The sequence below is a fragment of the Tiliqua scincoides genome, chromosome 13 (genome assembly GCF_035046505.1).
Source record: "Tiliqua scincoides isolate rTilSci1 chromosome 13, rTilSci1.hap2, whole genome shotgun sequence".
In the NCBI taxonomy this organism is placed as follows: Eukaryota; Metazoa; Chordata; class Lepidosauria; order Squamata; family Scincidae; genus Tiliqua; species Tiliqua scincoides.
In genome coordinates this window covers 8,919,325-8,943,510 of record NC_089833.1, presented here as the reverse complement: position 1 = coordinate 8,943,510, position 24,186 = coordinate 8,919,325, and the positions used below count along the sequence as shown (strand labels likewise).

The window sequence follows — 24,186 nt, the reverse complement described above, 5'->3', positions numbered from 1 at the left end:
CACAGCTCTATCTACTAAAACCCTTCCTGTCAACAAGCCCAAAGCCCGAGCTGCCTGTTTATTCCTGCTGACTTTCCAAAGCTGTATAACTTTCAGAAATTTTTAAGAAAACATTCAATGTTCTAAAGATATTTTTATTCTTCCTAAAGGTATTCAAAGCACAAGAATAAAAATATAGGATGTCACATGCAGATCCTCATGCCAAAATCTGGCTGAAGTGAACCCAGGATGGCTTGCAGAGAAAAAAGGCAGAGGAACAAAGTTAACATAAGAACAGCCCCGCTGGATCAGGCCATAGGCCCATCTAGTCCAGGTTCCTGTATCTCACAGCGGCCCACCAAATGCCCCGGGGAGCACATAAGACAGCAAGTGACCTGCATCCTGGTGCCCTTCCTTGCATCTGGCATTCCGACAAAGCCCATTTCTAAAATCAGGAGGTTGCACATACACATCATGTCTTGTAACCCATGATGGAGTTTTGCTCCAGAAATTTGTCCAATCCCCTTTTAAAGGCATCTAGGCCAGATGCCATCACCACATGCTGTGGCAAGGAGTTCCACAGACCAACTACATGCTGAGTAAAGTTGTTTTTTGTTTTGTTTTTTGGTTTTTACCAGGGCAGATTTTTATTGATTGAGCCATCTCATTTATACCTGCCTTTCCTCCAAGATGCTAATGACCTAACCATGCTTCTTCTCCAAGGATGGAATTCAGGCTTAACCTTCTCAGGCTTATTTAGTTATTATGAAGTCTTGGGATCTCAGTATTTCACTTTTTACTTCTTCGAGGCAGAGAGTAAAAACATTAATATTTAGAAAATTAAATGTCAGTTTATTTTTCTGTTTTAACTATGTTTTTTAACCGTTCGATAGACTTCAGGAGGCCTCCAGAGGTTTGTAGCACTTTTATTTAGTTCTACATGAGAATCTGTGAAAGTGCAGCTTCCGGGCTGTTGGGGAGATTTGAACCTGGATCCTCCCAGTCTGAGTCAGATGTGCTAGTCTTGTCAGTGTGCTTTTATTTTAATTTAAAATATTTATATATTGCACCTTTCCTCTCTGAAGGAGGTGGCCAAGGTAGGTGGGGATTGACTGTTGATCAAACAGTATGAGTACAACTTATTAAAAAGAATTGTGAAATATTTGGTTGTGAATCACTGAGTTGTAAATGAAACAGGGGGTGGATCCTCATGTGGGTCAATCAGTATCATGGGCTAGCACGAAACACTGCAGTTTCAATATTCAAACGTCCTTGTCAGACGAACTGGCCACATACCTGTGAGTCCCCGAACAGCTATCTGGTTACACATAAGCTCCTACTGGCAGATTAGTCTCTACTCCTTGTTCCCCAGCACCGTTCTAAAATATTTACGAGTCCCTTGGTGGTTGGCCGGAACTTGGGCCGATGAGGTTATGGATGGGTCATGCAAGCACGTCAACTTTTGACAGAACGCCACTAGACAATAAGGTACACACAATTTGCAAAGTATTTCCCCCCAGAAATTAGGGGGTCGTGCAGGTTGACAAACTCTGTTTCAGGCAGGGGAGCCTTGCCAGTAAGTTCTATGGAGAAGCTCAGTTTTTGCCTTTGAGTGGTGAAGTACAGAGCTGTGCTTGGCTGATGGGATCTATAAGGCAGTTCCAGAAGAAGCCGGATGTGTCACCACAGGACTACCTTAGGGCCCAATCCCATCCAATTTTCCAGTGCCGTTGCTGCTGTGCCAATGGGGCATGCACTGTATCTTGTGATGGGGAAGTAGTCACAGAGGTCCCCTTAAGGTATGGGAACCTTTGTTCCCTTATCTTGGGGCTGCACTGCAGCTACACCGGTGCTGGAAAATTGGATAGGACTGGGCCCTTACTTGTCAAGTAGCTGAGGACCTTAGCTAGGACCTCAGTTATTTTCCTGTTTAGCCCAATACTTCTCAACCAGTGGTACTGAAATTAAGTAGTGGTACGTCACACTATGGCAGGGGCTACTAGATTCCACTGCCAAGGTGACTGTATGGCTCTGCCCTTCCTGGCCTAAGCCCACTGGCAGCGAAGAAGATAGGAGCCATGAGCAGGGAGGATAAGGGTGAAGCAACTTTCTTCCCACATAGCCTGTCTGAGGCCTATTGCTCTGGACCTGCAAAAGGGGAGCTGCCCCCCCCTTTGCCTGACAGCCATGACCCCTCGTGGACCCCATTGAGCCTGACACCCCTGGGGTAGCAGGTGCCCTGCCTGGAGCAGGACATTGGCTTTTATTTCTTTTTTAAATATTCTGTTGATCCCTATTATAAAGTAAATTTGTAAACATGCATAAAAAAAGATTAGAGGTGTCTGCCAAGGCGGAGCGGGTGGGTGGGTTCAATTTCATTCTTTTCATTTTGACCCATGTGGTAGGAAAGGTGTTGGCTCAACTTGGCAGTCTTTCTCCCCTGTTCGAAAAGGCCTTTACCTAATGACCAGCAGAGGGTGCTCTTTCTCTTCCTTACGTCCACGGCACTTTCCCACTCTGGCTTGCTTGAGTAGGGGGCTGATCACTGATTAAGACACATGCTTGAAACTGCAAATGCTTTTGAATTTACTTAAAAGCAGTAAATTTTAATGGGGGGATGGGACAGGACGACTCTGATTGGTGGCACACAGGGGAGAGGAGAGGAGCTTTTTCCGGTTGTGCTGTTTTGTGTCCCCACGAATGTGTCCCCAAGTCAGGGCTTATCCACTTTTTGGGGGAAGCAAATTACACTTTTCTAAATCCCACCTTTACAGGTACAGTCAATTCTCGTTATCCACTAGAGTTGGGTTTCTGGAAAATCTACTGGATTAGCAGGTTCCAAATCATTAGCAGGTTCCAAATCATGAGACATACAAAATTATGCAGGGGATGGACAGAGTGGATAGGGAGATGCTCTTTACACTCTCACATAACACCAGAACCAGGGGACATCCACTCAAATTGAGTGTTGGGAGAGTTAGAACAGACAAAAAAAATATTTCTTTACTCAGCGTGTGGTTGGTCTGTGGAACTCCTTGCCACAGGATGTGGTGATGGCATCTGGCCTGGATGCCTTTAAAAGGGGATTAGACAAGTTTCTGGAGGAAAAATCCATTACGGGGTACAAGCCATGATGTGTATGCGCAACCTCCTGATTTTAGAAATGGGTTATGTCAGAATGCCAGATGCAAGGGAGGGCATCAGGATGAGTTCTCTTGTTATCTGGTGTGCTCCCTGGGGCATTTGGTGGGCCGCTGTGAGATACAGGAAGCTGGACTAGATGGGCCTATGGCCTGATCCAGTGGGGCTGTTCTTATGTTCTTATTGAGTTTATGGGAAAAATTGGGTTAGATTCTAGGGGATCGTCTTCACCATACACATAAAGTTCATAAACTTTATGAACCTAACTTGAAGTCTATGAGGCTGGGTGATAGCCAGGGCTCATCAATATCCATAACATCTGACACTTCTTCCTCAGTGCTGGATATCCCTCAAGCATTGAAGGTTGTGGCAATGGCAATTTCTCAGTACTAGCTATCCCTAGACTTGTTGAAAGTTGCTAGCCCAACAACAAAGACCAGCAGTGGGAAGGGGATTGCTTCCCCTATCCCTCTCCTTCACCTGTCTCTTGGCTTTTTCCCTTAGCATGCCCCAGCCCCAGAGCAGCCTTCAGATAGCCTTCCTAACACCCATAGTTGGCCTCTGATCATAGCCAAGATTGTGAAGGTTCAGCTGGAATCCCCAAGATGGTGCCCAAGATGGTGGGGCAAGTCTGGAAGTGGACACAAATGTGTCCAATGGTTCTCCATGGGCCAAAACCAATGCTCATTTGATGAGGCACCAGCATAGTATTCATGCATAATGAGAACAGAGGCAAAGATAATGAGAGGCGGGGGCAAGAATACAGAAGAAAACACAATCCCCTCTCCTGGCTGGCTGTACACAACTAGATTTGGGAGGATGACGTGCCCAGAGTGGCAAAATAGCTTGATTTAGCCCTCTTTGCAAGCTGGAGGTGACTTCCTGGCTGAATTCTCTTCTCCCCATACTGCTTTGCTGGGATTTCTGATTTTTATAGCCCTTTGTTTTCTCGACAACCACGCAAAAGCTCCCCCAAACCGTGCCTGTTCCTTGTTTGTTTGTTATTTTGCATCAAGCTGCCAATGGCGGCGGTTGGCTGATGGAGATCCCACAGCGACCACAGGCATGGATCCCTTAACCACCCTGGCCCAATTCTGTGTGAGGCTGAAGACGGCAGCGGGAGGCAAGAACCATGAGAAAAATGGGCTTCTTGTTTACCCTGGGCGACAACCACACTCGCCGTGGAGTCGGAACAGAGACGGGTGCCAAGCTGCAGCGTCTGGCTGAGAAACTGCGAGGGCATGGAAAGCACACTAAGTGGATTCGCTTGGCTCTGGCATCGAAAGGGAGACGGGACATTCATAAGATCAGAACTGGTGTTTTGTGCCAGAAGGCAGGCTTGATTTCATGTGATGCAGAGGCTGTCAAAAGAGGAGAGTCCAGGCCAGGGAACTCTGACCATCAGCACCAGGATGCAGGTCTCTTGTTATCTGGTGTGCTCCCTGGGGCATTTGGTGGGCCGCTGTGAGATACAGGAAGCTGGACTAGATGGGCCTATGGCCTGATCCAGTGGGGCTGTTCTTAATGTTCTTAGCTGCTGAAGGCTCTTCAGATGGTTTTGGAGTATTTTTCAACTGCAAATCAAGCCACATGCACTGTCAGAAGACAGATACACATCATTGAGTTTCCAAAGGTTGGGCCAAGCACCCCAGGTGGAGGGAGAGGTTGAACTGGTACAAAATCAGGTGTGGGTCGTGCAGAGGATGTTCAAGCAGCATGTACCATTTGCAGTGCTAGTGGTGGTGATCTCTGTTGCAACATCTGCAGTGCCTGATATTTTTTCCACAAGGCATATTTTTTTTCCAGAGATCAGGTGCTGCATCAAGTGGGTCTGTCTCCAACAAGCTGTACAGCACCCATTCCCAGAACATTCTGGCTTGTTCTGCCATAGAAAGCAAGGAGGTGGTGTTCTTAGCATTCAGCAGAAGCGATGCCAGAGGTAGGTGACAGCAGATCACGGATCATATGGTGAACGGGATGACATCACAATGCTAGTCTGTTCTCTAAAGGTCCAGTGGGGTCTAGCAAAATCAACTATGAGTGACATGACGTGTCCTTATTTAGTCTTGTGAGTGATTCCAAGCAATCAGGGACCACTCTGGGATGGATACACTATGTAACCAACATAGTTGGTTGGTTGTCCAACTATGTTGGATGTCTCTGAGAGCAAAGATAGTCAAGTGAGGAAGACAGAGCATAAAAGGCAATGCAAATAAATAGGGTATGATTTGTGTACAGGCATTACCAGAACATTTCTAAAGACAATTGGTAATTTTGAATGGCCAAAAATATTCTTCCCCCTAGGTAATTCATTACCTGGGTAATTCATTTCAAGTTTGTCCTATTTCCCCAGGTAGTTGGTCTGAACTACCGACTCCCCCTGTTCTTATTAATTGTTTTGGTACTGTACAGGTGTGGCCTTGTTATCCAGGGGTCTGATATCCACGGATTTGCCTTATTGCAGATGCTGGGCTCCTGGATCACCCCGTAAGCAGATCCACCCCACCCCAGATCACCCCTTACTCCAGCCGTGTCTGGGAGATTTTTTCAGCCTCGAAGAGGTCACATGCCATGGCGCGCAGCCTCGCCGAGGCTCAGAATGCCTCCCAGAGCGTTTCTAACAAGACCTCCAGTTTTTGGTCATGTTAGAAAGGTGCCAGGTGGCATTCTGAACCTTGGAGAGGCCACACACAGTGGGGAGCAACCTCTCTGAGGCTCAGAAGGGCTCTGGTCGCTTTTGGAGCACAGGTGGGCCGAAAACCGCGGATTTGATTATCCACAATTTTTGGTACCTGCAAGGGATCTGGGAACAGATCCTCTGCGGATACAAAGGCACCACCTGTATTGTTATTTTTTATGGAAACATATAAGCCGCCTTGCACATTTGCCTTGGTAAGAGAAAGGCAGGATATTTAAAAGTAAATAACTGATCTTGGTTGAGTTACCAAGGTCCAAAAGGTTTTGCAAGGAATATCAAGTCCATGCATTCCATGGAGTTTAAAAGCGCAATCCTAACCAACTTTCCAGCACTGAGGTCAGGGAACGAGCATTGCCCTACCTTGAGGAGGCCTCTATGACTGCCCCCCCAACTGCAGGATGCAGCACATGCCCCACTGGCACAGCTATGCTAGTGTTGGAAAGTTGGTTAGGATTGCGCCCTAAGAAATACAAATGACAAAAATTGGAAGAAAAGTTGAAGACATCATCATCATCATTCCTCTAGGACAGGGGTGTCCAAAGTTTTTGGCAGGAGGGCCACATCATCTCTCTGACACTGTGCCCCGGGCTGGGGAAAAAAAGAATTAATTTACATTTAAAATTTGAGTAAATTTACACAACTTTTCATAAATGAATATATTAAAGATGAACTTATATGAATGAATGAAGGTCTTCTAATAGCTCAAGGCCTATAAAAGTTCATGAACAAACCAAGGCTGGCCTTTCCTTTGCTGCCACTACTGCATCACAGACGTGAAACAGTAAGCAGTGGAGGGAGCCCTCATCCCACAGCTCACAGAAGAGGTCAAACAGTCGCCCTCATGCTGAGAGCAATTGCATTGGGCCCGTGTGGGCTCCAACAAATTTCTGGAGGGCCAGAGGCTCATTGGAGACGGGGCTCTCTGAGGGCCGCATTGGGAGTCCTCGAGGGACGCAAGTGGCCCCAGGGCCGGGGTTTGGGCACCCCTGCTCTAGAAGCAAGTACAGTATGTCCTTTTGCAGGAGAATCATTTCATCCTCAGCTGGTGGCTGCAGATATAGCAAGCAAGGTCACAATGATGTGACATGGCAGAAAGTGAAAACCTTGCGCCTTCCCTTGGAGAGCCGTGCTTTGGATTCTTCATTGGCCTCTGTTTTCGTAGAGCTGTCGCTTATGGTTCTCCTCATTGCAGTCTGCCTGTCTGCAGGGATGGATTAACACTTGCTCAGGCCCTGAGCCCAAAGAACAATGACAATTGTCTTTCTAGGTGAGACAAATGGCCATCTGGTCTCAGGTTTGGCCTCAAATGGTGCCCAGGCCTGAGGAAGCTCACCAACAGGCTGTGATGGAAATATACAGCTGTCCCCAGAATCTGGAATCAGGGGTGAAAGAAGAAATCCAGATAAAATTGCAGGGAGGATCTTCTGAGCACCCAGATCCTCCTTCCAAGTCCACAATCCCTGTTTAATGACCACTCTATTCGTTGCCCAGGTCTACAGAGCTTGCGTCCTGAGTACATTTCTGTACTGCAGCGTGTCATGGACTCTTCCCTCACAACAGGAGAGGAAACCGAACGCTTTCCATATGCGCTGCCTCCGACGCATCCTCGGCATCACCTGGCAGGACAAAGTTCCAAACACAGTCATGTGTTGGCTCGGTCATGTCATGAGAATGGATGATGGCCGGATCCCAAAGGATCTCCTCTATGGAGAACTCGTGCAAGGAAAGCGCCCTACAGGTAGACCACAGCTGCAACACAAGGACATCTGCAAGAGGGATCTGAAGGCCTTAGGAGTGGACCTCAACAGGTGGGAAACCCTGGCCTCTGAGCGGCCTGCTTGGAGGCAGGCTGTGCAGCATGGCCTTTCCCAGTTTGAAGAGACACTTGGGCAACAGACTGAGGCTAAGAGGCAAAGAAGGAAGGCCCATAGCCAGGGAGACAGACCAGGGACAGACTGCATTTGCTCCCGGTGTGGAAGGGATTGTCACTCCCAAATCGGCTGTTCCAGAACCACCATTCAGAGCGCGATATCAGAGTCTTTCAAGACTGAAGGTTGTCAACATGCATGCATATTCGTTGTGCCTGAATATAAGATCAGGACCCCAAAGAATCTGCACTTAAGCCTGTGTTCTGCATCTTCCTGGAGGCAAATCTCTTCTGTCTAGCAGCACGATATCCCTGGCGAGCTGCCACTGTCTTTGGAGGCCAGGGCAGGTCACAACAAAATGTAATTATCATTGATGAATTTTTTGAATAGCAGCTCCAGCAGGGCTTCGAGCCGATCCGCACAAGGGTATGGGAACGGCTTGACAAATGAATGGCTGCATTGTCCTCCTTCGCTGCCAGGGCATGCCCACCTATACACCTGCCCCTGCTTGCTGCCTTCCTGGTGCCATGTCAGTGATAGGACATACTTGGCACCAAGGGTTTTCTCCCAAGGATGCCAACCATAACAGTCTCCGGGGATTCAAAGCAGGAAGTGATTCACTAGAAGAGGACTGGGCTCAAATCAAAACCCCAAAGTATTTCGGAGTTGCAAAGAATGCCTTTCTGGGATGAGAAATTACAATTGCACAGCTGGAAGAAGGAACCTAAGCAAGGCCTCCAATACTGTGAAGGATATAAGCCTTGCAATTCTTTAGCACCTCCCTTCCCTTGGGATATCTGCTTAACCATCCAATCCAGAGTCAAGGGGAATTCATTGGATAGAGACAGTCTGACTCTCCCCATCCCCCAAGAGATAGTTTTCATGTTTCTTCTCAGAAGGGCAAGTAGACCCATGGCCACACATTTGTGCAACCCCCATTGCGCTCATGAAGATAGGTCCTATGTTGCAGGCTGGGGCTTGAAATGGGTCCCAGCTCTGGACAAGTTGACGACGACTGGATGCAGCGAGTGAGAGCATTTTGGTCAAGGCCACCCAATGAGGTTCATGGTGGAGCTGCCCCTTGAACTCAAGTCGACTGGGTCCAAGTTATGCATGCATGCACTGGGTCCATTTCTAGCTTGAAACACAAACTGTTGCTTCCACCACTGTACCTGGATGGTGGCTCTAACCGTTTGAACCAGTAGCGGAAGGCTTGCGGCAGCAAGAAAGAGGATGACCAGGGAGCAGGGCGTGAGGCTCGGTGCTACAGTAACGGAATGTGAACTATGGCCAGATAATAAGCTGGTCTCTATGGCTTGGTTGACCCGACACCTCGAGCCTGCACACTTTGGATTAATTTGTATCTTAATTCCGTCCATTGCACTTCTAGCTTCAACATCAGATCTTTGTTGAGGAGTTTTCAGCTCATTCCACAAGGTGGTTTCCAGTGAAGGTCCCCACACTTCCTTGTTTCTCCAGTCCCCAGCCTTGAAAACATTCTGCCATGGACTACTGAGAGTCGGCCGATGTGTCCCCCCCACCCCCCTGTGCTCTCCCATCTTCTCCCCCCAGAGCCCCACTTTCCTGGAATTCTTTTCACAGACCACAATGCTTCTCTACAGCTTAAGCAGCAAATTATTAACGCATGTGTGAAATTTGTGTGATCTCTGTGTGGATTGCAGCTGGGGACTGGGGGGGGGAGAGGAAAGGAAAGATGGGGAGAAAGAGAGCTCAAGATGCTGGAACCAAAGACTCTTTTTGAGCATGGCACTGATGTTTAAGCCTGGGTGGTTCCAGAGAGTCTTTTCACAAGTGACATTAAAGATTTTTGTTTTGATCTGGGTAAAAAAAAAATGGCACTGTTCACAGTGGTAGATATTTGCCATGAGAAACACTTTCTTCGTGTGTATTCACTCTTAGCCACCCTTGACTTCTGCTCCTTTGGCACACTGCCTTTCCCTGTGGCTACTTCTTGCCCTAGTGGGAGATCTCGCTCCCACAAATGCAGGGATCACACAATGCATGGGATGATGTCACAGTGCCATGTAGTCAATCAGAATTTGGATGGCACTGAGGGCAACTGGGAGCCAGGGCAAGTGAAGGCAAAGTCAACGAATCAGTGAGGATTTTCTTAAGGAAGAATAAAAATAACACAGGCGTACAAAATTGAGGGTCAGAAAAGTTTTTCCCAAACGTTATGGTGGTTTGATATGAATTTGGGGTGCCGATTCCAAAAAATGGCATCCATTTTGCCCGATCATGTCTAGTTTTGGAGATATAGTATAGCCTCTTTAGTGAATGGTTCAAGCAGCTTCCTCATGAGGAAGCTGCTTGAACCATTCACTAAAGAGGCTATGCCGTGTCTCCAAAACTAGAAGTGATAGGGCAAAACGGATGCCATTTTTGGAATCAGCACCCCAAACATACCCAGGAATTGGTGTAACGTTTAAGGAAGCAAAATGTGTGTGGGCCTATGAATTGCCCTAAAGGGGAGGAATTATGAGGGATGGCTGAATGTGGTCAAACGTTGTGAATAGTTTTCAGTTTGTGCTGGGTATTTTTCAAGTGTCATGTACAACAATTAAGTACACCTAGTGCTTGCAAGTCACAGAGGAGGCCCTGGCAAGACAATCCATGGGTTGATCCAACATCTCCTTAGGCTGCAAACCTATCCACACTTACCTGGGACTTATCACACTTACCCATTGACTAAAATAGGGCTTGCTTCTGAGGAGAAATGCATATGTTTGGGCTCTTAGTAGCTAACAGCAGGGCCAGCCCAAGATCTTTTGACATACGTGCCGGCCTCTGCTCCCCCTACTCTTCAGTGTTCTGGCTCAATGCACTCCTCCACATCCCCCTTCAGTGGGGACAGTACCCTCTTTCCTTTTCCAAGCCAGTGAGTGTGAGGAGAAGCAGTGGAGGCAAGAAGGTGGACTAAGATGGGCATCCCTCACCAACCTGCTGCCGGAGGTGACTACATCAGTTGGCCTCATGGATGGGCCGTCCCTGGGTAGAGGGCACCAGGGATCTTGAGCAGGAGGCTCTGGATAGGGCTGAGGCATCGTCCGACCTGCACCTTCAAGTGGTCCCCTAGACAGAGGGAGCCTGAACTCCACTGCCTGCAACTCAACTGTGCTTCAGCACCGCTCAATGACCAGAGTCAGTACTACCACCCAGGTGACCCGAAGAACCAATAGCGGCCTGGCTGGTTCTATGCTCAGTCTCAGCGTTCATGCGACTAGGTGATTTTCAACCTTTTTCATCTCGCGGCACACTGGCAAGCCACTAAAATGGTCAAGGCACACCATCGGTTTTTTGACAATTGACAAGGCACAGTGTGCTGTCAATGGGGGCTCACATCCCCTAATGGACCTATTGATAAATGACCCTCTCCCAAATTCCCGCGGCACACTTGGGGACCATTCGCGGCACACCAGTGCGCCATGGCACAGTGGTTGAAAATGGCTGGACTAGGTAGCAATACAGCCTTGCCTTGCTCTGCCAGTGGCAGTTAAGCCACTGCAAGGCCCTCCAAAATGCAAGGCCCTCTGAAATGGCACACTTGCTCCATGTTTTGGAAAGCATGTACATGTACACCCACAAACATCCCCACAGTGACTGGGAACCAAGCATGGACCACAACAAGCTTCCTTCAGAATTGCTGCTCAAGTTATACCAGTAGTAGCAAGGAGGATGCCCCTCTGTTCCTGCCCACTGCCTCTTTCTAAGGTTTTCCATTCGGCCCTTGATGGCACTGGCATGAAGTGGCAGATTTGTAAATTGGTTCCTGGGCAAGAAGAGGACAATTTGCTGCTGACTCTGCTCCACCCCCCAGAATTGTTCTGAAAGCATCCCCATGAACACTGGGGGTCGCATGTGGGAAGCAGTGGCAACAGTGAATCCTCACTGCTTTAGGAAGTGTGCATCATGCACAGATGTGGGTTTCTGACCCACGTCCTCCCCTACCTGTGAAGCCACCGAATCCCTGCTCCTCGCCTGTATCCGTCAGCTTGTGCCCCAGGATCTTCAGTTCTCTGCCGCATCTGGTAGCAACCTGGGCATGATGACATCTTCTGCCTTGGTCTGTGGGTGATGGGTTCACATCCTAGCCTGGTCTGATCCTTCTGGGCCATGACAACAGCGAGCCTGGACAGTCAGGGCAGCCTGGGTGGCACAATCCGGTGGAGAGGTTTCCGGAAGAGAGTTGGGGAAAAAAATCCCCGAGTGTGCTTTTGGTTGACCACTACATTGTGCAAGTTGCTGACTTCCCGCATCTTCACAAAAGAGGCCCCCATCACAGGACCACCATGTGTGGACTCCTTGTCGTCTTTCAGAGCTGCCGCTCTGGGAGACTGGAACAATCTTTCGGGGGGGGGGGCTGGAAGTTTGTAAAGGTGGCACATTAGTTAGAAAGGGGGGTTCCACGGGTGGGGCTTTTAGGACCAGGAGCTCATGTCCACACAAGGGCACACACCCATGCCCCGCGGACCCCAAGGCAGTGAGAGCCTGCTGTTACTTCTCACTGCTAGAGAGAAGGGGATGTTTACCGAGCAACCAGACACTTAGGCAGAATTACCGCAGGGCACTAAATAAACAAGAGCAAATAATAATAATAATAGTTAACAGCAGCAATAATATTAATAATTAGAATTTGTTTTGGAAAAATTTGAGTCGCAAAAGTACAGACGGTGCCATGTTCTCATTTTGGAAACAGAAGCACTGAAGGAGGATGAAGCAAAAGGGTATTTTTTGGTTTAGGAAAAAAAACAACATATGATTTAAGTGGAGGGCAGGAGAGGTTTACAAAACCATGACTCCTACTTGAAACCCTTGAAGGGATGTTGCTGGTCAGTGTTGACAATACTGAGGTAGCTGCTATAATGGTCTGACTCACTTGGTAGCTGCTTATGTGCCTATTACAAGGCAGGCTTCTCCTGAAGGAGAAGAAGCTGTCAGTATACAGAAGGTACCGAGCTAAACAAATGCATTGGTAAGGCAGCTACCACGTTTTCCAGACTCACAAAGAGAGTCTGGTCCAACAAGATGCTGACGGAACAAACCAAGATCCAGGTCTACAGAGCTTGCATCCTGAGTACACTTCTGTACTGCAGCGAGTCATGGACTCTTCGCTCACAACAGGAGAGGAAACTGAACGCTTTCCACGCATCCTCCGAAGCATCCGATGCCTCCGACGCATCCTCGGCATCACCTGGCAGGACAAAGTTCCAAACAACACAGTCCTGGAACGAGCTGGAATCCCTAGCATGTATGCACTGCTGAAACAGAGACACCTGCGTTGGCTCGGTCATGTCATGAGAATGGATGATGGCCGGATCCCAAAGGATCTCCTCTATGGAGAACTCGTGCAAGGAAAGCGCCCTACAGGTAGACCACAGCTGCGATACAAGGACATCTGCAAGAGGGATCTGAAGGCTTTGGAGTGGACCTCAACAGGTGGGAAACCCTGGCCTCTGAGCGGCCCGCTTGGAGGCAGGCTGTGCAGCATGGCCTCTTCCAGTTTGACACTTGACCAACAGACTGAGGCAAAGAGGCAAAGAAGGAAGGCCCATAGCCAGGGAGACAGACCAGGGACAGAATACATTTGTTCCCAGTGTGCAAGGGATTGTCACTCCTGAATCGGCCTTTTCAGCCACACTAGATGCTGTTCCAGAACCACCATTCAGAGCGCGATACCAGAGTCTTTCGAGACTGAAGGTTGCCAACTACAGACCACTGTGTTAGGTGGACCTGTGGTCTGATCTATGGCCATGGACCTATGGCCATCCGACCTATGGCCATCAGGCAGCTTTGCACGTTCATGCCAGGAGCTCAAAAAAGCACTCAGCACAACACAACATTAACTTATGGCCTTCACAACCACAAGGTACAATGTTGATCAGCTGAAGGCTGAAATCCTATGCGCACTTACATAGGAGTGGTTGGTTGGTTGGTTGGCAACCTTCAGTCTCGAAAGACTATGGTATAAGCCTACAGCACCCGGCATTCCCAGGCGGTCTCCCATCCAAGTACTAACCAGGCCTGACCCTGCTTAGCTTCCGAGATCAGATGAGATCAGGCATGTGCAGGGTAGCAGTTGCTGCCTTACATAGGAGTAAGTCCCACTGAATTCAGTAGAACCTACTTCGGAGTAGACATTCATAAGAACATAAGAACAGCCCTGCTGGATCAGGCCATAGGCCCATCTAGTCCAGCTTCCTGTATCTCACAGTGGCCCACCAAATTCACTGGATTGCCCTGTTAATGTCTTTGAAAAAGAACAGGTCTTTCAGGAGTGATCAGTCATAACAGTGAACTGGAACCTCCAGCTTCAGGGGCAGTGAATGTCCTGAGTGTCGGTGCAGGAGAGACAGAGGAGGGCCTTGTGCCTTTCTGGGGAGCTTCTCAGAGCTCTTTGGCTATTCCTTGTTGGTAATGGGATGGCTCTACTTAGGAGCTTCTTGGTTTGATCCAATGCAGCAGCACTTAAATCTTGACGTGCCATTAGGACATATATCCTGACCGACCATCCACAGCTTTGGCGCTGAATTGCTTGGCCTGCTCCCCAGCCGGTGATTGTTGAAATCAGAAAAGAATTTGGGAGGCAGCCATTCCTTGAGCCGGGCTGGGGGTTGTCGATTTTTTCGTCTGTCCCAATCTCGCCCTTGCATCTTTATTGGCAGAATGGCTAAAAATGTAAAACATCCTTGGTCGAAATGAGAGTCATCTTTCAAAGCCCAGCTGCATCTGGACAATGTAGGATTCCGTCAAAAATGTTTACGGAACATGGGAAGGGGGGGGCACGGAGTGGAAATCAAAGGCTTGGGGAGGGTAAGAAGAAGATGGCAGCCCAGACGTGGGGCGAGCCGAACTGTCATATCCCCTTGGGAAGCGGAAGACGAGAACATAAGGACTCGCTTACTTTAAGTAAACTATAAATATCAGACTACAAGGAACGCATGTAAGAAATGAAAAGTTGGGCTGAATCCAGCGATTTCCGAAAGGTCTTGGACAAACATGTCTGATTGAATCTGGCAACTTCCCCCACCCGCCCATTGGTTAAAGTTGATCAAGAGAGCAGAGAGTGAGATACAGTTTAATCCCTTCCAAATGGGAAGCAGATTATGTTGGGGGCTGGTGGTGGTGGTGGTGGGGAGGCAAGAAAGGAACGCTGTAGATGTTGAGATAGGATCAGTCAGCATGCAAAGCCGAAAGAAGAACGAGCTGCGCCGCAGACACCGTCCTCTTGCGCTTTTCACCGGCGCGTTGCAAGAGGCCAAAAGGAATGCCCAAAACTCTTGGGGGTTGTTTCCTGCAGCAGCAAGACTGGAAGGAAAATTTTGGCCGGGAGGGGGAACAGAAAGGGGAAAGTTTGTTGGGGGGGGGGTGCAAGCGTTGCACACATAATTGTGGCAGAAAAAGTAGTGGCACGTTTCACGAGGATGCTCTTTGACTAGTGGGAGCTGCTCAGGGAGACACTGAGGGTCAACCAGAGAACAGCTACGTTCCCTGCAGAAGATCCTTGGCACTGCCAGGCAGGGCTTGGGAAGACCCATGTCTGGGGAACTCTTTGGAGGCCTCACTTTCTAGGGCAGTGGTTCTCACACATTTAGCACGGGGACCCATTGTTTAGAATGAGAATCTGTCAGGACTCCTGGTCGGGAGTGACATCATCAAGCAGGAAAATTTTTAACAATCCTAGGCTGCAATCCTACCCACACTTACCCAGGAGTAAGCCCCATTGACTATCATTGTTAAAAGAATAGACATAGTAGCTTGTTAAAAGTACAGGTCTGTAACAACCTCCCCAGATGCAGTCACATACCAGGGTAGCATCAAGTCCAATATATTAAAAATAAAATACTGAAATGAATGGGGACCCACCTGAAATTGACCTAGTGGGTCCCAACCCACAGTTTGAGAAACACTCTTCTAGAGGAGTACAAGGAAACAGAGCTAGGGAGAGGTGTTCCCTTCTTGTTGCTGCTTTGACCTGCCTTGAACCAGCTTTTGTTGGTTATTAACTGGTAGTAGAACCAGTAAATAACACCCCACCCACAGGGATGGACTCGTACTGCTCATGAACTAACCATGACTCAGCAGAAAGTTTCCAGTCGCCCTTGGGATGGATTAAAAGAAAATTGATGAGTAAGGCATAAGAGATAATGGTAGCTTCTCTTAGGCAAGAGATTTCCTGGAATATTCTGTAGTGCCCATGGCAGGGGTAGACTGCAGAGGAGGATGTCGGATAGGCAGGTCAAAGCAGCAGCAAGAGGGGAACTGGGAAGCAGGGTTAGAAACTAGTGGTGGTGGTGGGACTAAGTGGACAGGGAAGTTGAAGAACGAGCATAGTCCCATCCCGCACAGTCGTCCAACATCTCCTGAAGAATCTCTCCCTTGATACCATTCTGGGTCATTACCCGCCAGTCTGTAACTTCCCGTTATTGGGCAATGTGCTCAGGCAGGTGGTGGCGACCTGACTTCAGCACCAATGAAATTTTAGCACCAAGCCTCAGGATGTGCAGAAACCCCTTGACAGGGCCAGCCCATCCGTAAGGCCAACTGAGGCAGTCACCTCATGTGTTGGACTGGTGGGAGTGCCTGCCTCCACCTGCCCATTTCTGCCACCCCTCCTGTTCCTGCTCCCTGGATTCCAAAAGGAAGAGGGGACCACAGAAGAAGCGCAGAGGAGAAGAAAGCAGCAGAGTGTCTTTGACAGTCTAGCCCAACACTCTTTTCTCCTCCACCCTCTTCCCATTCTATTCTTTTCTTTTTCATTCTGGGGAGTGGATGAAGGAAGAGTGGTAGAGGCAGCAACTGGAGGGATGTTGGGGTAAGGCGTGTGTGTGTTATGTTTGGTGCACGACCTCTGATGCCGGGAGGTCCTGAGCTAGCCCTGCCCCTTGGATATTTCACTTCTCTTACGGAAACTTGTTTAGCTTTCTTGGAAAATCCTCAGTTGTTTTTTCTTGGGAGGGACCTTAAAATTAGCTTTGAACTTTCAGTTTTTAAAAAAATGCTGGTGCCAGTCATTGCAGAAGAAAAGGGCTCGGGCAGAGATCTTTGGCACGACAATAGGGCCATTGTGCAACCGTGTCCCTCTTTCCATCTGTGAAATGTTGGAGGTCTGTTACTTGACGGTATCTTTGTTAACCTTCTTTCTGTTGCAGCTTGCTCCACGCTCCGTGATGCAATCTATCATCCCGAACATTTATTCTGCCCATCTCAATTTCTGCAGCTCCTCCTCATTGCGAATCTCTTGCAGGTTTAATAAAAGAGCGCTCTCTCCACCTTTACATGTGCTCTTCAGGAAAACCATTGAGCAGCACTTAACCCAGGACATTTCTCGGTGGGGCAGCCTTGTGACCTCCTGTCCATTTGTCAACAATCCATTAATGGCTACACTTTAGTGCTCTAATTAATTGTGTACTCACCTTTTTTTAGGGGGGGGGGGAACCTTCTCTCTCATTTATCTAATAATGGCAGTAAATTCTGGGAATGTCAAGCAAAGCTCTTGATCCTGTAGAAGGATGAGAAAGCCAGTCTTTGCTTAGTGATCATACCCATTTCCAAGGCTCTCTGCCCATTTTGTATTCGCTTGTTCCTCCACCAGAACCTCTAGGCCAGTGCTTCTCAAACTGTGGGCTGGGATCCACTAGGTGGGTCATGAGTCAATTTCAGGTGGGGCCCCATTCATCTCAATGTGTATTTTATTTTTAATACATTGGACTTGATGCTGTCACGGTATGTGACTGCATTTGGGGAAGCATTATACACACACACACACACACACACACACACACACACACACACAGGGATCAAATGTGTACACCTGTGGGTTGGGCAGAAATGGGTTAACAATGATAGTCAATGGGGGCTTACTCCTGCGTAAGCGTGGATAAGATTGCAGCTTTTGGGATGTTTAGGGAATTTTTTTAAACAGATCAGCAACTGCTTGGGAGGGTTAGAAGGGTTCTTCTTTATTCTAAATAAATTTTTAAACTTATATTTATTGTTAACTTTTAATGTATAGGTGTGCCCCAGTATCCTCTAGGGTTACATTCTGGACTCTCCTGTGGATACCTGAAACTGTGGATGTTGGGGACACCTTTAAAAAGATACAGGAAAGTTTTAAAAATCTTGGTAAAACATCCTGTTTTACCGCTATCTTTTTAAGAGGAGTCCCTGGTATCCGTGGATAACTGAAACCATGGATACCAAATCCAGGGGTACCGGGGCATGCAGTTTGTGTCTAGATGTGTGTCCTAGGCTGGTAATGGGTTGTACGAACCTGTGAATTTACATGGGGGTGTTAAAATTTTTCCTGCTTGACAAAGTCACTTCTGGCCATGACATCCAGGTTAATGACATTACCTCTGGTGGGTCACGGCAGACTGTCATTCTAAAAAGTGGGTCCTGGCGCTAAAATGTTTGAGTCCCAGTGCTCTAGGCTGCATGTATGGGGAACCCAAAAGACAAACAGGACAGAACTGCAAACTTTACAAGTTACTGTGTGTGTGTCAACAGTTTTGGTTCATAAAAATAGCCCTGCTGGATCAGGCCATAGGCCCATCTAGTCCAGCTTCCTGTAGCTGGTTCACAGAAATCTTCCACTGCAAGAGCTCTGTTATTCTTCAAGGTGTCACAGGGCTCATCGTGTCTGAGGCTGCAATCCTACACACACTTTCCAGGAAGTGAACACAATAGAACTTACTTCTAAGTAGGCATGGATAGGATTGTACTGTGAGACTCTGACATACATTTTCCAGGGAGTAATTCCCACTAAGACCACAGGCCTATCTAGTCCAGCTTCCTGTAACTCACAGCAGCCCACCAAATGTCCCAGGGAGCACACAAGACGACAAGAGACCTGCATCCTGGTGCCCTCCCCTGCATCTGACATAGCCCATTTCTAAAATCAGGAGGTTGCACATACACATCATGGCTTGTAACCCGTAATGGATTTTTCCTCCAGAAACGTGTCCAATCGCCTTTTAAAGGCATCCAGGCCAGATGCCGTCACCACATCCTGTGGCAAGGAGTTCCACAGACCAACCACACGCTGAGTAAAGAAATATTTTCTTTTGTCTGTCCTAACTCTCCCAACACTCAATTTTAGCGAATGTCCTCTGGTTCTTTTACAGGTAGGAAATTCTGACGAAGCAAAATCAGCCCAAATTTAAGTCCGAGACTTTTCTGGGTGAGTGGAAATGCCATGTTCCTGAGAACTGGAACTGGGGCAATATATTGGAGGTCTGTGACTTGACTGGAGGGCTTCAGAGGCCCTGCCCCCTGGCAAACATTGACATGAGAGATTACAAAACTTCTGATGAGAAATCTAACCAAATAATCATTCACAAAGTTTGCAAAAATGCCTGAATGATGGAAAATCCTAGATGACAAGAGCAGGCAGAGATCTGGCCAGCAAGCAATTCATGCACACGTTGTGCTGGAATTCTATTCAATCATCCCATTTCAGCTGTGCAGAAGGGCCAAGCAATGTAGTTCTACCTTTTCCACGCCCCTAGGCCCCTATTGTCAGATTTTGTCCCATGTAATTGTTACTTACACAAGTGAGGCATTTTCTCTGCCTTTCCCCTGAGAGAGTGCTCATTCATTTTGTGCGCAGTCAAGCCCACCCTGCTACTTATAACCCAAATGCGTTATTACATTAGGGTCATGGGCTCAAGACCAAAAGGATTTCTTGGCAATGCGGCCAAAACTGCTTTCCAATATTAGGAGAATAAACCTCAAAAAGAGCTGTCAGGCCATTCCTTGCCTCTTTTCATTGCGGCCCTCTTTGCTCCCTGATGAACTTGTTCATATGTTATTGTTTAAGGGTATCTCTCACGAGCCTTGATAAAGTTGCTTCCCCTCCCAGGGGTAAGAAAGACGGATCCATCCATTTGCATATGTGAACTGATTGAACCGCTGCATGGATTTGATTTGAATGCTTGCATGCACACATGGCGAGCTTAAAAAAACAAACAAACCACACGCACTCTAACCGTAGGATGCAACCAGCCCCTAGACGAGCTGATTTGAAACGGGTCTCGTCATATAGACCGTGAAGGGTTGTTTGGGATCGTTTTGACCTTGCAAGACCTCCTGGTATCTGGTTGGTTGGCATCCTTCAGTCTCGAAAGGCTATGGTATAAGCCTACAGCACCCGGTATTCCCAGGCGGTCTCCCATCCAAGTACTAACCAGACCTGACCCTGCTTAGCTTCTGAGATCAGACAAGATCGGGAGATAGTGTTCAGTATAGGGAGATGGTTGGCAACCTTCAGTCTCGAAAGACTATGCTATAAGCCTATAGCACCCGGTATTCCCAGGCGGTCTCCCATCCAAGTACTAACCAGGCCTGATCCTGCTTAGCTTCTGAGATTAGACGAGATCAGGCATGTGCAGGGTATCAGACTGCTTCCCCCTTATCCAAAGGTGTGTCAGCTACAACTGCTTCACACACACACCCCCATTCCATGGATTTGGAAAGGAAGAAAGAACTGGGCAGGAGGTCTGGTCTAGAGGGTTGAGCCTCCATTTGCCTGAAGATAACATCCGAAGGTTGCCAGTTTGAGGCCACCGGCACCGTGCGACCTTGAAGTAGCTGACAAGCTGAAGCTGAGCTATTCCATCTGCTCTGAGCATGGGAGGATGGAGGCTAGAATGTGAAGCCAGATCAAGAAAGAAACATCTGAATGTTGTGGTTTCTTGAAAGATAGAAACCTTCTTTCAAATTGTAAAAATCCCTACGGGGATTTAAATTGCCTGCCTATGTAAACCACCTTGAATAAAGTCTAAGGAGAAATCTGAGGACCAAGAAAGGCGGTATAGAAATACCTGTAAAAAAAAAAAATGGAGTGGAAGAGGAAGCATGGAGGGCAGTAGAGTGGTGGGATAGACTGCCCACCACTAATGGTGCTCTAGCTCACCACTCTCTTCTCCACCACACTTTCTCTTCCACTCCATTCCCTGCTTCCTTTTCAAGGCCGTGGAGTGAAAGAAGTGCTTGAAGTGGGTGGATGGACAGATGGAGACCCTTCACCACTAATCTGTAGTGTAATGTGACTGCCTCAGGCAGCCTCAAGCATGCCCCGACCCTGTCTAAACTGGAGCTGAAGCAAATAGGCTGAGAAAGCACATGTGCCACTCCAGACCATTGGCGGATACTCTGTATTTAAATGTTTTGTCTTGAAAATCTTTACATGCAGCATAACCATACATACACCTTGCGAGGAAAGTGCCATTTTTGGCTACCTACGTGGTGGAAACCCCACCCACCATATCCACACGACACCACTTCCACTGCCTTTAAACCCCTTCAAAATCTATTTTTTCATGCAGCCTTTAGCCCAGCTTCCTCCAGTCCCCCTACTTAGGCAATGGGCAGCCCAACGCTATGGTCCAGGGCTGCTGTAAGGCTGCCGTTGTATCCTACGGGGCAACTTTTGCCTCCTCAGGGTAAGGGAACAGAACTGAGGAGGTCAGGCTCCAAAACGAGGAGGTCGTGTTGGGCAGAGCGGCTTGGGAGGGGGCACTGGCTTCAGTGGCAGACTCTGCCACCATCCCTGCCAGGTCTGATCCTCCCTTCCTCTGCTCAGTTCTGCACCCTCCCTGCCTTCCCCCTGACCTCTCCTGAAAAGCCTCCCTGCCACCTGGAGAGGAAATTCATGGCTCTCAGGGTTAGGTGTCTTCTCCAACGCCAAGGCCCAGCACTGACGCAGTGTCCTCACTGGTGGTGAAAGTGGTGAAGTGCCTTACAGTATGGGGGTTGCTGGCCACCAGTGCTGCCCTGGTTTAGGATTGGGCCCTAAACCTAAGTAAGCATATAGCAGCAACTGTTACCCTGCACATGCCTGATCTCGTCTGATCTTGGAAGCTAAGCAGGGTCAGGCCTGGTTAGTACTTGGATGGGAGACCGCCTGGGAATACTGGTTGCTGTAGGCTTATACCATAGTCTTTCCATGCCTGATCTCGTCTGATCTCAGAAGCTAAGCAGGGTCAGGCCTGGTTAGTACTTGGATGGGAGACCGCCTGGGAATACCAGGTGCTGTAGGCTTATACCATAGTCTTTCCATGCCCGATCTCGTCTGATCTCGGAAGCAAAGCAGAGTCAGGCCTGGTTAGTACTTGGATGGGAGACCGCCTGGGAATACCGGGTGCTGTAGGCTTATACCATAGTCTTTCCATGCCTGATCTTGTCTGATCTCAGAAGCTAAGCAGGGTCAGGCCTGGTTAGTACTTGGATGGGAGACCGCCTGGGAATACCAGGTGCTGTAGGCTTATACCATAGTCTTTCCATGCCTGATCTTATCTGATCTCGGAAGCTAAGCAGGGTCAGGCCTGGATAGCACTTGGATGGGAGACCACCTGGGAATACCGGGTGCTGTGGGCTTATACCATAGTCTTTCGAGGCTGAAAGTTGCCAACCAGGTGAAATAATTGCATAGCCTTCCCCAATCTTTCCTTGCCTCCCCTTCCTTTCGTCTGCTGTCTCCCTTGTGTCTCTTTTAGATTATGAGTTTTGGGAAGAGTGATATGTATTGTTTGATCCCATGTTAAATGAAACATCTTTGCAAAGCATAAAGGTGTGCTGCTGCAACAACAACAACATTAATTGCAAATGGAGTGTTGGGTGCAACAGCAGTGTGAACTGGACCCCATTACTTACTGTCTGAACTAAAACGGCAGACTCTCACGCACGTATATCTGGATAACAAACGACTTTCCCGTACAAGAGCAACTGAAGGCAAGTTGCGGGTTTTTGTTTGTGTGTGTTTGTTTTCAGCATGCTTTCTTAAAATTTGGTTGCATCCCTGGGGACCAGCAAGCATTGCTTGGCAAGCCACATCCAGCCTCTAGACCCTCAGATGGCCACCCTCAATTTAAACAATGCCAGGGTTGTTGTCTCCGTTGGGTGGAATTCCCAGTTCCCTAAAGCAGATCCGTGGTTTGTGCATGAACTAAGCGCAGCTTTAGGGAACTGGGAATTCCACCCAACGGAGACAACAATCCTGGTATTGTTTGAAAAGCCGGGGTGGCCAACTGATGGCCTACAGGCTGAATGTGGCCTTGCAAAGTAATTTCATCTGGCCTCCGGCTACTACCAAATTTTAAGAAAGCATGCAAAAATTTTAAAAAAAATTTCCATTTGTCCTTGTAAGAGAGATATGTTTGTTCTCCAAAGCTGTGTAAGAACAATACTCCAGTTTTTAAAGTTACATCCCTCAGGGCATCGTGTGCGCCACAACTCTTATCAGTCTCTTAGTAGGGTGTTTCCTTCTCCCCAGTTGGCATCCTGCTCGTGTCTGGAGAGAACAGAGTGCAAGTAGCCCCAATGTCTGCAGGGGGGTAGGTTCCTGCTCCTCCCCCCACCCCCACACAAACCACGGATACAGGGGATGCCTGTCTCTGCACCCCCCCCTCCCCGCGTGGCAATTAACTTGTTTTGGAAATTTAAGAACATTCATAAGAACATAAGAACAGCCCCACTGGATCAGGCCATAGGCCCATCTAGTCCAGCTTCCTGTATCTCACAGTGGCCCACCAAATGCCCCAGGGAGCACACCAGATAACAAGAGACCTGCAAGGCCTCCTGGGAATTGTAGTTAAGAACATAAGAACAGCCCCACTGGATCAGGCCACAGGCCCATCTAGTCCAGCTTCCTGTATCTCACAGCGGCCCACCAAATGCCCCAGGGAGCACACCAGACAACAAGAGACCTGCAAGGCTTCCTGGGAATTGTAGTTAAGAACATAAGAACAGCCCCACTGGATCAGGCCATAGGCCCATCTAGTCCAGCTTCCTGTATCTCACAGCGGCCCACCAAATGCCCCAGGGAGCACACCAGATAACAAGAGATCTGCAAGGCATTCTGGGAATTGTAGTTAAGAACATAAGAACAGCCCCACTGGATCAGGCCATAGGCCCATCTAGTCCTGCTTCTTGTATCTCACAGCGGCCCACCAAATGCCCCAGGGAGCACACCAGATAACAAGAGACCTGCAAGGCCTCCTGGGAACTGTAGTTAAGAACATAAGAACAGCCCCACTGGATCAGGCCATAGGCCCATCTAGTCCAGCTTCCTGTATCTCACAGCGGCCCACCAAATGCCCCAGGGAGCACACCAGATAACAAGAGACCTGCAAGGCCTCCTGGGAATTGTAGTTAAGAACATAAGAACAGCCCCACTGGATCAGGCCATAGGCCCATCTAGTCCAGCTTCCTGTATCTCACAGCGGCCCACCAAATGCCCCAGCGAGCACACCAGATAACAAGAGACCTGCAAGGCCTCCTGGGAATTGTAGTTAAGAACATAAGAACAGCCCCACTGGATCAGGCCACAGGCCCATCTAGTCCAGCTTCCTGTATCTCACAGCGGCCCACCAAATGCCCCAGGGAGCACACCAGACAACAAGAGACCTGCAAGGCTTCCTGGGAATTGTAGTTAAGAACATAAGAACAGCCCCACTGGATCAGGCCACAGGCCCATCTAGT

At 48.4% G+C, this 24,186-nt stretch overlaps 2 pseudogenes; one reads left to right on the top strand and one right to left on the bottom strand.

The window, feature by feature from the left end:
* Positions 1 to 13,674: 13,674 nt before the first annotated feature.
* LOC136633950 (5S ribosomal RNA) lies at positions 13,675 to 13,791 on the bottom strand (annotated as a pseudogene).
* Positions 13,792 to 21,632: 7,841 nt separating this feature from the next.
* On the top strand, positions 21,633 to 21,747 carry LOC136633958 (5S ribosomal RNA; annotated as a pseudogene).
* Positions 21,748 to 24,186: the final 2,439 nt, after the last annotated feature.